General features: G+C 41.0%; 1 protein-coding gene and 1 pseudogene across 1 annotated transcript in view; one reads left to right on the plus strand and one right to left on the minus strand.

Moving 5' to 3' along the window:
- The window catches only part of ITPR1 (inositol 1,4,5-trisphosphate receptor type 1), a 354,215-nt gene that overhangs the window by 72,759 nt on the left and 268,871 nt on the right, over positions 1–12,585 (plus strand). The gene's annotated exons all lie outside the window — the stretch shown is intronic.
- Positions 3,052–3,097, minus strand: LOC118148173 (U7 small nuclear RNA; annotated as a pseudogene).

The raw sequence follows: 12,585 nt of genomic DNA on the forward strand, positions 1-12,585 counted from the left end.
TGCTCTAAAGGTCACATTGAGGATTCAGAGCTCATGACTCAGGATGGCTGTTTTTCTTAGAGGAATGATTTAGACAAGTTGAATTGAATAGCTCCTAGGCCACTGACATTTATTCAATTTTGTCTTTAACCTTTGTTTACTTTTTGAACCTGTAGAAGAGTGGTGTCCAATCTTTTGGCTTCCCTGGGCCACATTAGAAGAAGAAGAATTGTCTTAGGCTACAGGCAAAATACACTCACACTAACAACAGCTTATGAGCTTAAAAAAAAAAAAATTGCAAACAGATCTCATAGTGTTTTAAGAAGGTTTATGAATTTGCTTTGGGCTGCCTTTAGAGCTGCCCTGGGCCGTGGGTTGGATAAGCCTGCTGTAAAAGATTGGAATTTAGATACATCTTATCAAAATATCTTGCTTTTCTAAAAGTAATTCTCAATTTCTATTTTTATAAGAAAAATTATTAGACAATAATGTTAAGTTTCAACAAGTAGGTTTGCATTTTGGATTGTAATAATCTCAATTTTATTAAAAGGTTTGCTTGTGATAACCATAGATTTCTTAATTTTGTTTTATTTGCACATACTATTTTACTGATAGTATGTGTAGAAAATAATGAAGCCGTTGGACTAATTGTTTAAACTGAGATTACTTAGGAGGGACTATCTGGCATGTTTATATTACATTGAGCAAATTGTTTATAGTAGGGATCATTTAAATATGCACTACCAATATCTCAGGTTTTAGAATTGCCAACCCTGTAAGTTGACATTTTCCAGGATCTTATAATTGCACTGGCCAGTGGTTCTCCTTTGAATAAACTGCAAGGCTTTACACTTAGCTAAAAATGACTTATCTTTGAAGGTGGTGCTCAGTTATTGATTCAAAAATACATATCAAGTGCCTGCAGTGCACTGTGCTCCATGCTAAGCACTGGAGATAGTGTTGAGTAAGACAAATGTAGTCTCTGCCCTCATGGAACTTACATTCTAGTGGAGTGAGACAAACTCCAGGAGGCAAATAATACATAATAAACAAGATTACATAGGAGAGTGATACATGCTGCAAAGAATATAAAATGAGGACGTGATGCAGCATGATTGGGGGTAGGATGGGTGGGCCAGCACTAGATAAGGTAATGAGGGACATCTTCTGGAGGAGGTAACATAGAGGTTGACACTTATAACTTTAGGAAGAGCTGGTCATGTATATCTTTGGGGAAATAGTATGCTAGCATCAGGAACAACAAGGGTAAAGGCTTTGGGTAAAATGATGTGGGTACATCCAGTGTTGGAGAAACAGGAAGAAGGCTGAACAGCAGGGAGCCAATTGGTGTGTCTTGGCCCATGCACATCTCAGGGAGTAATCCAGACCATGTAAAAATTAATTTGTTGGCTGGGTGTCACACTTGTAATCCCAGCACTTCTAAAGGCCAAGGCAGGAGGATTGCTTGAAACCAGGAGTTCAATACCGGCCTGGGCAACAAAGGGAGACCTCACCTCTATAAAAAAAAAATACAAAAAATTAGGTGGGCATGGTGATGCACACCTGTGGTCCCAGCTACTTGGGAGGTTGAGGTAGGAGGATTTCTTGAGCCTAGGAGGTTGAGGCTACAGTGAGCTGTGATCACACCACTGCTCTCCAGGCTGGGTGACAGAACGAGACTGTCTCAAAAAAAAAAAAAAAAAAAAAAACCAAAAAAACAGCAGTTTGTCCTTTCTGTATGCATATTGCAAATTAATACATAAGTTGAGTTTTTATAAGCCACATAAAGTTGGAGTGATAAAAATTTGATTTCCTAGCAAATTACAGAGTGCTTGTTTCTGGAACCCTGAGTTGTATTGATGTCCTGTGCTCACTTTCCTTTACTCTCTCTGGCGTCAAGAGTGAATGGTGCTAAATAACCATGAACCCACCAAATCCCAAACACAAGCACACTGGTCTGTGGAGACACTCAAGATCAGTGTGCTTGTATTTGGGATGTGGTGGGTTCATGGTTGTTTATTAAACAAAACTGATAGTATTTTGAGGTTTTATTAGTTGGCTAGGATTGCTGCAACAGAGTTCCACAAGCTGGATGACTTGAATGACAGAAATTTGTTGTCTCACTTAATTAAAGTGTCAGCAGCAAGATTGGTCCTTTCTTTTTGTTTTGAGACAGAGTCTTGCTCTGTCATGCGGGCTGGCCTGCAGCGGTGCGATCTTAGCTCACTACAACCTCCACCTCCCAGGTTCAAGTGATTCTCCTGCCTCCGCCTCTTGAGTAGCTGGAATTACAGGTGTGTGCCACCTCACCCAGCTATTTTTTGTATTTTTAATTGAGATGGAGTTTCACCATGTTGCTCAGGCTGATCTTGAACTTCTGACCTCGTGATCCACCTGCCTTGGCCTCCCAAAGTGCTGGAATTACACGTGTGAACCACCGCACCTGGCCCGGGTTGGTTCCTTCTGAAGGCATAGGAAGAAATCCATCCTGCCTCTTGCCCAGCTCCTGGTGGTTGGCTGGCAGTCTTTGGTGTTCCTTGGCTTCTGCTGTTTCCTCTGTCTCCACCTTCATGTTTGCATGTGTTCTTTGTGCAGGTGTGGCCTTCTCCAAACTGACTTTTTTTATTAGAATCAGAGTCATGTTGGATAGGTCCCACCTCATTCCAGTATGACCTCCTCTTAACTAATGACATCCATAATGAATGAATTACCAAATAAGTCACATTCTGCATGTTTTTGTCCTCCTGAAATTCCTATTTTGAAACCTGATAACCAAGGTAATATTAGGAGCTGGGGCCTTTGAGAGGTGATTGGGATGAGGGCCCCTCATTCCTCCCACCATGGGAGGACACAGCAAGAAGGTATCATCTGTGAACTAGGAAGTTGGTCCTCACCTGACTCTGAATCTGCTGGCACCTTGATCTTGGACTTTCAGGCCTTCAGAACTCTGAGAAATGCATTTCTGTTATTTATGGGCCACTTAGTTCATGGAATTTTGTTATAGCTGCCTGAACCGACTAAGACACTTTGTGAGCTACTTATGGTTAGGACTTCAACATAGGAGTTTTAAAAAGGGCTTTTCAGCAGCTAGACAAATTCTAAAAGAGCTGTAACTCTTGGCATAGGAATTTTAGGGATGGGGACACAGTTCAACCCATAAAAGAGGTGCATATCATTTGGCTAAATTAATTGTCTCTCACAAATGAAAATATGGACAATACCTGCAAACATTTTGAAGCTCTTTAACCCATTTTTTTTGCTTAGGCACCTGGAAGCTACAGCCCCCTTTTTGTTTAATAACAGCGTGTGTACTGAGCACTGGCAGGCTCCTCTGTGATAAGATCTTGAATGTGTCACCTTGTTGACTCCTCATAAGCACCCTCTGGAGTTTGTTCTGTAAGCAGCCTCTCTTGACAATTGAGGGAACTGAGGCTTAGCTCCAGAAGAAACTTTCAGCTCATTACCACATCAGCCCTAGTTTCAGCATTATTTTTCTTACTGATTTTAAACTGCTAGAGTTGATAGAAGAGTCACAACCACTAGCACTAGAGCCTGCCCTAACCACTAATGGCACCTCCAGGTAAAAGGTTTCTTATTGTGAGGTTAGTTTCTTGTCTTCCTGATTCTGCCACCTGGTCCATTCAGTGCCTCCCTTGTTCTTTATCCCTGAAAGAGCTTATGTAATATGCTGAGAAGATTAATTAGTTAATATTTGTGAAGCACTTTGAAGATGAAAAGCTCATGAACACTTAAATTAAATTTTGCCTCCTGGTGCCAAGAAATAAACAGTCTTTCTCTTCCCTGCTTGGGGTCAGCATCTCCTCTTGGCACGGAGGAGAGTGTGTTCCCACAGAGAACAGTGTGTATTGATTCTCTCCCTAAGACAAAGATCGGAATGGCTACCAATTCTCTTTTGAACTAGATTAGATCCTGCAAACAATTGAACAGTTGACTCTCTGCTAAGTAGAAATGTGATTGATATTGAAATAGAATTAAAATTTCAACTTCCAGGGAATTAAATTGAGTGCAACTTCAGAAATTTGGAGATGAATGTCCAAGTGGTTTGAACAGCAATGTTCATGTTCCACTGAGTATATTAACATCAAAGCAATACTGATGTTTGAAAACATTAGGCTGCAGTTGTTTCCTTGTTCTTTTCATTTATTGCCATTTTGACCTAAGGTTTGTGCCAGGAAGTTCAGCTTCACTCCTAATGAATCTGAGTGGCGTAATGCTGGCCCCGTCTTGCCCATTGCTTTTCCTGGTAGCCAAGTCCCTGTACGATGAGCTGTAACATATCCTCAAATGAACTGCATAAAAGTGTGTTGGAGATGGAGAGATCTATAAATTCAGAGGACAAATAAATCAAAAAGTCAATGACTTGTAAGAATTTGTAAGCCAAATTCGGAGCTAAATTGGAAACTGAACCTCAGACATTTCCAAGGCTATATTCATTCCTTCTTTTGTTGGATAGATCTTCTAAGAGCCACTCTCAACTCGTGAGTCCAATAATTGCTTTTCAAATTGACAGTTACCTTGATGAACCTTGACTTTATATACAAATAGTAGTTTGTTGCACAGGAGTTGTTTTCCCAGAATTTATTGACCTTTATTCCAGTCTCTACTATGAGCAAACCTCTCTCTGTTGAATCAGCTCCTAGAACCTCAGCTCTGAATAAATAAAGAGCTTAAAAGTAAGGAATAGGTGGGTCAGTTCAGCCAAGTGAGGCCAGGTAGAATCAGAGTTCCGAGCCAGGTCAGAGTTGAGAATGGTGAGAAATAATCAGGACTGTTTGACCCATGAACGCATGAACGGGGACACACACACCCCCCCCCCCAGATGCACGTGCTTAAACACACTGCAAAAATAGAGGCGTTTCCCAGGTTCCTAACCTCCTGAATGCAGTGCAGATTCTTTGTGCTACCTTCCCTTCATTGTTCCCATGCAGCTCTGGCCTGTAATCAGCCCAACCTGGGCCTTGGCCACTAGCAGGTATTCTGCTGGCACAGAGAGCAGTCAGGACCAGTTTTCCTTCTCTTAATTTCCTCCTCAGGAGAGTTGAGTGTTTCTCATGTCCTCTTGTTTTCCCCTCTCTTTCTCTGTTCAGCTTAGGCAATCCTCCATTCTGCAGTCTTTCTCCTAGATGTGTATCTTGAGAGATAATGCAGTGTTGGTTAAGACTGCCTGAGTTGAAGCCTGGCTGTGCCACTTACAAGTATGGCCTCAAGAAAGGCACTTAATCTCTTTGCCTCAGTTCCCCCATCTGTAAAATGGGGATGATAATACCTATTTCATTGCAATGTTGTGAGAATTGAACAAGTTGATATGTGGAAAGCTCTTAGTGTGTGGCGTGTAATGTGTTTAGATAGGATTAATTGAAGAGAAGTGGAGTCTCCCCTTCAGTTCTTACCTGGGTAAAATTGGACAATTTCATGCTTTGTTGTCACGGTTTTTCTTTAGCTCTTATTCTTTCTTATCCATTTCTGTAGCACTAGTGATAAGGAGAAAAAACGTGATCACTAATCGAGTAATTCCTTGTTGAATTCAAGTAATGCTCCAGGTTGGAGGAGGGAAGATAAAGCCTAAGAGATCAGTTCAGTTTTCTTGCAACTTAAATTGTTGTGGGAAAGGAGACATGTTGATAATGGTTTGTAGTATAACACAGAACATGCTAGACTCCAAATCCAAACAGAGATTAGAGATAGGCAAACGAAGATGATAGTCAACGATGTGCAGTGGGCTTAGGGGCTGGGGTGAGACATGGAGGGCTTCACAGAGGAGGTGACTCTTGAGCTAGTTTTTTATTTATTTATTTTTTTCTGAGACAGGATCTTATTCGTCACCCAGGCTGCAGTGCAGTGGTGCCATAGCAGCTCACTGCAGCCTCCTCCTGGTCTCAAGTGATCCTCCTACCTCAGCTTCCTGAGTAGCTGGGACTACAGGCATGTGCCATGCCTGGCTAATGTTTTTGTACTTTTAGTAGAGACAGGGTTTGACCATGTTGCCCAGGTTGGTCTTGAATTCCTGAGCTCAAGCGATCTACCTGCTCTGGCCTCCCACAGTGTTGGGGGTTACATGGGTGAGCCACCATGCCCTGCCTTGAGCTAGTTCTTAAAGGGGTGAGAGTTTCAATAATAGGCACTATCAGTACTCCCAGTAAGTTAAATAATTGAGGTGAGAGTGCTGCTCATTAGATTTATCAGGTATTTATCAGGTATATGGTCACTGGAAATCTATGCCAAAGTCGCTGAGGTGGGGTGGGATTGGGGGAGCCTGAAGACGAAGACCTGAGAAGAGAAGGAGATGAAGATTCTGTGATTTTTACATAGTTGGGTCCTGGAGGCCAGGGTCATTACAGAGTTTGTGGTAAAACTTTCTGGTAGCTGTTGATGTTGTTTCAGAGAACCTCAGAAGACAAAATTAAAAACTTCGATGTGAGCTGAGACAAAGAAAAAACTAGGCGTACTCTACTGCTGAGATCCTTACCGTCTTTTAGGATCGCAGGCTTTCCCCTTCTATTTTAACTTCTGTTTCATTCTTCTCCCTTCGGCTTCCACTCACTTCCAGTCCACAGAGCTTTCCTGAACACCTATTATGTGCCAGGTACCAGGGGATCCCAAGTTGGGTTAAGGCATAATTTCTTCCCTGGAGCTGACCTCACCCAAAAGGGGAAGATAGTCGTGTGAAGAACTAGTTGTGTGGAGTGTGGCTGGTAACATAAAAAACTGTGTAGGAAGAGGAAGTGTGTCTGGGCTAAGAAGGCAGGGATGGCTTCAAGGTCTTGAAGGTTTTGCCACATGGATAGATAGTGACCAGGTGGACAGAGGCACTCCAGCGAAGGTAACGTAGCCTGAAAAATGAAGGAGATATGGAAGGCTATAGTTAGAGTGAGGAATGAGCCATGTTGTGTGGCTGGAAAAAGGGCGCCAGATGTCAGGCACATAGGGTTCTGGAAGAGGCTGAAAATGATGATGAGGGCTGTATGAGTATATTAGGGTTTTCTTGCATTGCTATAAATAAATATCTCTGAGACTGGGCAATTTATAAAGAAAAGAGGTTCAATTGGCTCACAGTTCCGCAGGCTGTGTAAATATGGTGCTGACATGTGCTCAGCTTTTTGGGAGGCCTCAGGGAACATTTAGTCCTGGTGGAAAGTATATAACATAGCAAAGGAGCAGGAGAAGAATGGGGAGGGTGTCACATGCTCTAAAATGACCAGATACTTGAGAACTCACTCCATTCATCACTTCCCACCAGGCCCCACCCCTCACTGAGAATTGCATTTCGGCTTGAGATTTGGGTGGAGAGAATTATCAATATCCAAACTTTATGAATGGGGCAAGTTCTTTTATGCTCTCTTTATCTTGTAGAATCCAGGGATCCCATGAAAGTTTTTAAGCTGCAAAGTGACATCATCAAATTTGCCTTTCTTTAATGTTAAAGCAAGTTAATTTTGGTGACAGTGTGGAAGATGTGTTTTCTTATATTTGGCCATATAAACTATATTTGATTTTTAAAACACTTAATTTCTAGTGTTCTAACAGTATAACAGTACTTTTATAGTTTTGTAAACAAATGACGTTTTATGTTTTTATAAGTCAGATTATTTTTGTGACTACCCTTTCTATGGAAAAATGAATATTGAGTGTCAGCAAACAAAATGGTGTGTGACACACTTGTGCATTGCTGATCTTCTGTGTTGGCCTCATCCATAAACTAAAGGCTCTTAAACTCAAATCTCTGATGCCTTTCAGAAATGCCTTTTCCTTTCTTTTTGTGCACTAAGAGGGATCATGGAGCCTATGATCTAAAACCTGTGAAGCAATGATGCCATGTGTTTGCAAGCATAGGTAACAGAGCTGTTGTAGAGATGTCTTTAAAAGGGTGCACGAGTATTTTGGTATTTGAGAATAGGTCTTCCAGCTTGTCATGGGAGTTGCATAGTTTTAGAAATCAGTTCTTAACCTTAAACTTTGTTCACACTGAACTCTAGAATAGCTGTGGTTTTTGAAGACCAGCTGTTGAATGCATTTATGCATATTTAATTTTTTTGAATGGCTGCTTAAGATCTAAGACAATTATATTCAGGTTCATGGAAAGAGCTTCTTGTGGAAGTTTAACATTGTTAAACTGTTGGTTGATGGAGGGCTGGTATTTACCGATACTCTTGAGTTAATTAGTCCCAAATATAAAAGCTACCTTTCACTTTGAAGCTTTGTATATTTTTATACTCATACTTTGAGGCTTACTGTTTCAATATAGAAAACAAATACAGATGCTGAAAGAAAATGACTAGATTTCAAACTTTATCTGAGGTAAATGTGAGGTAATTAGTTAGAATTCCTTCAAACTTCTAAAGTTCCTGAACCTCATGATATTATCAAATTAATATCTGGGCACACTATTGAAATATTAATTTCAGTTCATCATGAACGTTTGCACTTCTCATAAAATAGCCATTTCTGTGTTAAAAATTTCTTATAGTCTGTGAACCGCGTTTAAGCAAGCAGTGATAATGTGAGTGTATTTAAAATCATCCTCTAAGTAATGCTTTCGGAAGCCAGTGTATATATAGTCTGCCCTGACAGGTACAAGGAGACCATGTAAACCACTCACTGAAGATGAATGATGTTTTTATGCTGCAAGAATTAAAGACTGTTTCTTAAAACGAAATTTTAAAACAAAATAAGAGGTTAGTTTTTAACCACCTGTACAGAGAATCTGAATGCCTGATAGCCTTCTGTATTATTTTGCTTATTTATATAATTATTTTACAATAAACCTTAAAATGATATTTGATTCTACAGTGGCTGTGGGTAGATCAACCACATCCTGTATAATCTAGATTTTTTTGAAGCTCCCTTTTCTTGCTCTATCAATTATGTTCTGTCCATATTTGGCCATTTTGGAGAGCCAAGTTTTCCTCATGTATCAGTGGTGATAACTGGATAAGGAAAAAGTTGATCAAATCCAAGTGTGTTTTTATATACGATACGTCAGTTATCTTTGCCACATAGCAGTTCCAAAACCTCAGGCACACACAAGAAGAAGTGTTTTTCGCATGTGTGTCTGGGGTCACAGAGGTTCTGCTGATATTGGGTGAGCTTGCCCACGTGCCTGAGGGTTGGCTTGCTGTTGGACAGGGTGAGGTGACTGAATGACTTGGCTCTGCTCCGCCTGTCTGTCACTCTCCAGCAGCTGTGGCAATGATAGTGGCTCTAGAGAGCAAGCCCAGTGCACAAGTCCATGAAGCCTTTGGTTGCATCATGTCTGCTGACCAAAGCATGTCTCTTTGGGCTGAGTCAAAAGTCAAGGGGCCGAACTGGTCAGCCCACCTATGGTAAATTGGCACTGCAAAATTTCATGTCAGAGGGCATGGACACAGGGAGGAGTGAAGAGCTGGGGCTAAATGATGTAATTCACCACATAAGATTTAACATTTTTATTGATAAGTAATTAATTTCACTTCCTTTCTCTCTCTCTCTCTTTCTCCCCCACCCCCCCCTTTTTTTTTGGAGAAAGGGTTTTGCTCTGTCACCCAGGCTGGAGTGCAGTGGCATTATCACAGCTGACTGCAGCCTTGAGCTTTTGGGCTCAAGCAATCCTCCCACCTCAGTCTCCCAAGTAGCTGGGACTATAGACGTGTTACCATGCCTAGTTAAGTTTTTAAAATGTTATGTAGAGTTGCTGTGTTGCCTAGGCTGGTCTCAAACTCCTGGGCTCCAGCAGTCCTCCCACCTCAGCCTCCTAAAGTGCTGGGATTACAGGTGTGAGCCACTCCATCCAGCCTGATTTCATAACTTTCCTACACTTGTGCTGTCTCCCTTCTTTAGGCCTTCATCAGGGAATATTTGGTGGCAAAGAACAGAAACCCACTCAAGTTGCTTGAAGATTACCATAAACAGAACAGGCGAGCTCACAGGCCTATCAAAATAGGGAACCAAGAATGGGCAGGTATCACCGGAACTGGGACTGCTAGATGTTAGCCTTTGAGACCCTTCTCGCATCTCTGCTCCTCTCTGTTTATCCCCCTCTGCTTTCCTCCCCACTCTCATGACCCATTGTGGCCACATCAGTTTTAATTTTTATGCAGTTTTGTGGCTCAAGCACCTACTGTGAATTTAGGGATATGAATTAGACCTCACTGTCTGGGTCTAATTCGTATCCCTACATCCTGGCTTATGAATTCGTTATTCCTAAGTCTACTTGTGAGTTTCCTAGGGCTGAGTGCTGTCTTCATCTCTTTCTTTACATTGCTTACTGAGCTGGTCCAGTCCTATGACTTTAAATGCTGTCTTGATGCTGATGACTCATAAGTTTCTGTCTTCAGCCTAGACTTCTCCCTTGAACTCCAGACTCACATACACTGCATCCTATTCCACATCTCCATTTGCATATATCTCATAGGCATCTCAAACTTATTCCCAGTATAGACCACTTGATTTCCTCCTCTTAAACCTGTCTTTCCCAGTCTTTTCTAAGTAAATGGCAATTTCAGTTTTGCAGTTACTTAAGCCTTGGAATCAAATCCTTATTTAAATATTAATACTTTAAAATTATATGCATGTATAATAGTTCTAATATAGTATGTACATTATAAAAGAAAGCAAACTTGAAAGCTTCATATGACACTGATAAAGTAAAATAGATCTTTAATGTCTTGCTAATTAGGATACTTCATATTTTTATTTACTAATATCATAAGCACAATAGATCATATGAGTTTCATTTTAAAAAAAATTGTGGTAAAAACACAAATACAAAATTTACCATCTTAACCATTTTTAAGTGCAAAGTTCAGTAGTGTTAGGCATGTTCACATTGTTGTAAGATGGATCTACAGAACTCTTTCATCTTGCAAATCTGAAACTCTGTTCCCATCAAGCAATAACTCCCCCTTTCCTGCTCTTCCCAGTCCCTAGTAACTACCATTCTATGTTCTTGACTACTTTAGATACCTCATATAAGTGGAGTCATACTGTATTTGTGTTTTTGTGATTGGCTTATTTCACATAGCAGAATGCCATAATAGTTCATTAATGTTATAGCATGTAACATGATTTTTCCTTCCTTTTTGAAGTAAAATAATACTCCATTGTCTGTATATACCACATTTGGTTTATCCATTCATTCATCAGTGGGCATCTGGGTTGCCTCTAACTTTTTTTTTTTTTTTGAGAGGGAGCCTCCCTTTATCACCAGGCTCTGGAGTGCAGTGGCACAACCTCCACTTCCCGGGTTCAAGCAATTCTCCTGCCTCAGCCTCTCCAGTAGCTGGGACTACAGGTGCGCGCCACAACACCCAGCTAATTTTTGAATTTATTTAAGTAGAGACGGGGTTTCACCATGTTGGCCAGAATGGTCTGGATCTCTTGACCTCATGATCTGCCCACCTGGGCCTCCCAAAGTACTGGGATTACAGGCATGTGCCACTGCGCACGGCCTCTAACTTTCGACTATTGTGCTTAGTGCTGCTGTGACCATGGATGTGCAAATCTCTTTGAGACCCTGCTTTTAAGTTCTTTGACTATATGCCAGATCTGGAATTACTGGATTATTTAGTAGCTCTGCTTTTAATTTTTTGAGGAACCTCCATACTGTTTTCCATAACAGTTGTTTCATTTTACAAAGCAGTGTACAAGGGTTCTCATTTCTCCACATCTATCCAAACCTTGGGGTCTTTTTTGACTTTTGTCTCTCGTGCCCTCATCTAGTCCATCAGTAAATCTCTTGACTTATATTTGAAATATATCCTGCATCTGACTGCTTCTCATCTGTCACTGTCACCCTTTTCCTGATCACCATTGACCCTTGTCTGGACCATGACACTAGTCTTCTAACCGATCTCCTGGTCTCAGTCCTTGCCCGCTGCAGTCTGATCTTCATGGAAGAAGCAGAGTAGTAATTTACGAATATAAGCTACATATTGTCATTCCTCTGCTTAAAATTTTCTAACAACTCCCATCACATACTGAGGATAAAATTCAAAGTTGTTTCCTTGGTTTATAATGTCTTAAAAATTCTCATTGCTTTACTCATTTGGCTGCAGACACACTGGTTTTTGTACTTGCTGTAAACACACTAAGATGGTCCCTGCCTCGGGCCTTTGCATTCGGTGTTTCCTCAACCTTGGTGGCTGTATTCACAGACATTTGCCCTTCACAGAGGCCTTTCCAAACAGCCTTCTCTAAAAAAGCACTCACGGTCAACTTTTTCTATTCTCTCGCCCTGTGTTCTTTTCCTCTGAGCACTTGCTAACTTCTGACATCATATTGTATTTATTTGTGACTTCTATAGCTGTTTCCCTCAAGAGAATGTAAACACCATGAACACAGGGATTCTGTCTCAGCATCTGGAAGAATGACACTTAGAAGATGCTCAATAAATATTTGTGGAATGAGTGTGTAAAACAGTATTTTGTAGCCTTGTATGTAAACAGCTTTGGCCATGGTGACAGAGGTACCCCATGTACACATGGCGTCTCAGGTGGGGGTGGTTGCCCAGGAAAATGCCTGTTACCTGTATATCATTTCTAGCCAGTTTTTCCAGCTAAAAATCATTTTTGGGCTGCCGTTGTTCATGAGGTCTAAGTGGGAAAGTATAGA

This window comes from Callithrix jacchus, chromosome 15 (genome assembly GCF_049354715.1).
Source record: "Callithrix jacchus isolate 240 chromosome 15, calJac240_pri, whole genome shotgun sequence".
Taxonomy (NCBI): Eukaryota; Metazoa; Chordata; class Mammalia; order Primates; family Cebidae; genus Callithrix; species Callithrix jacchus.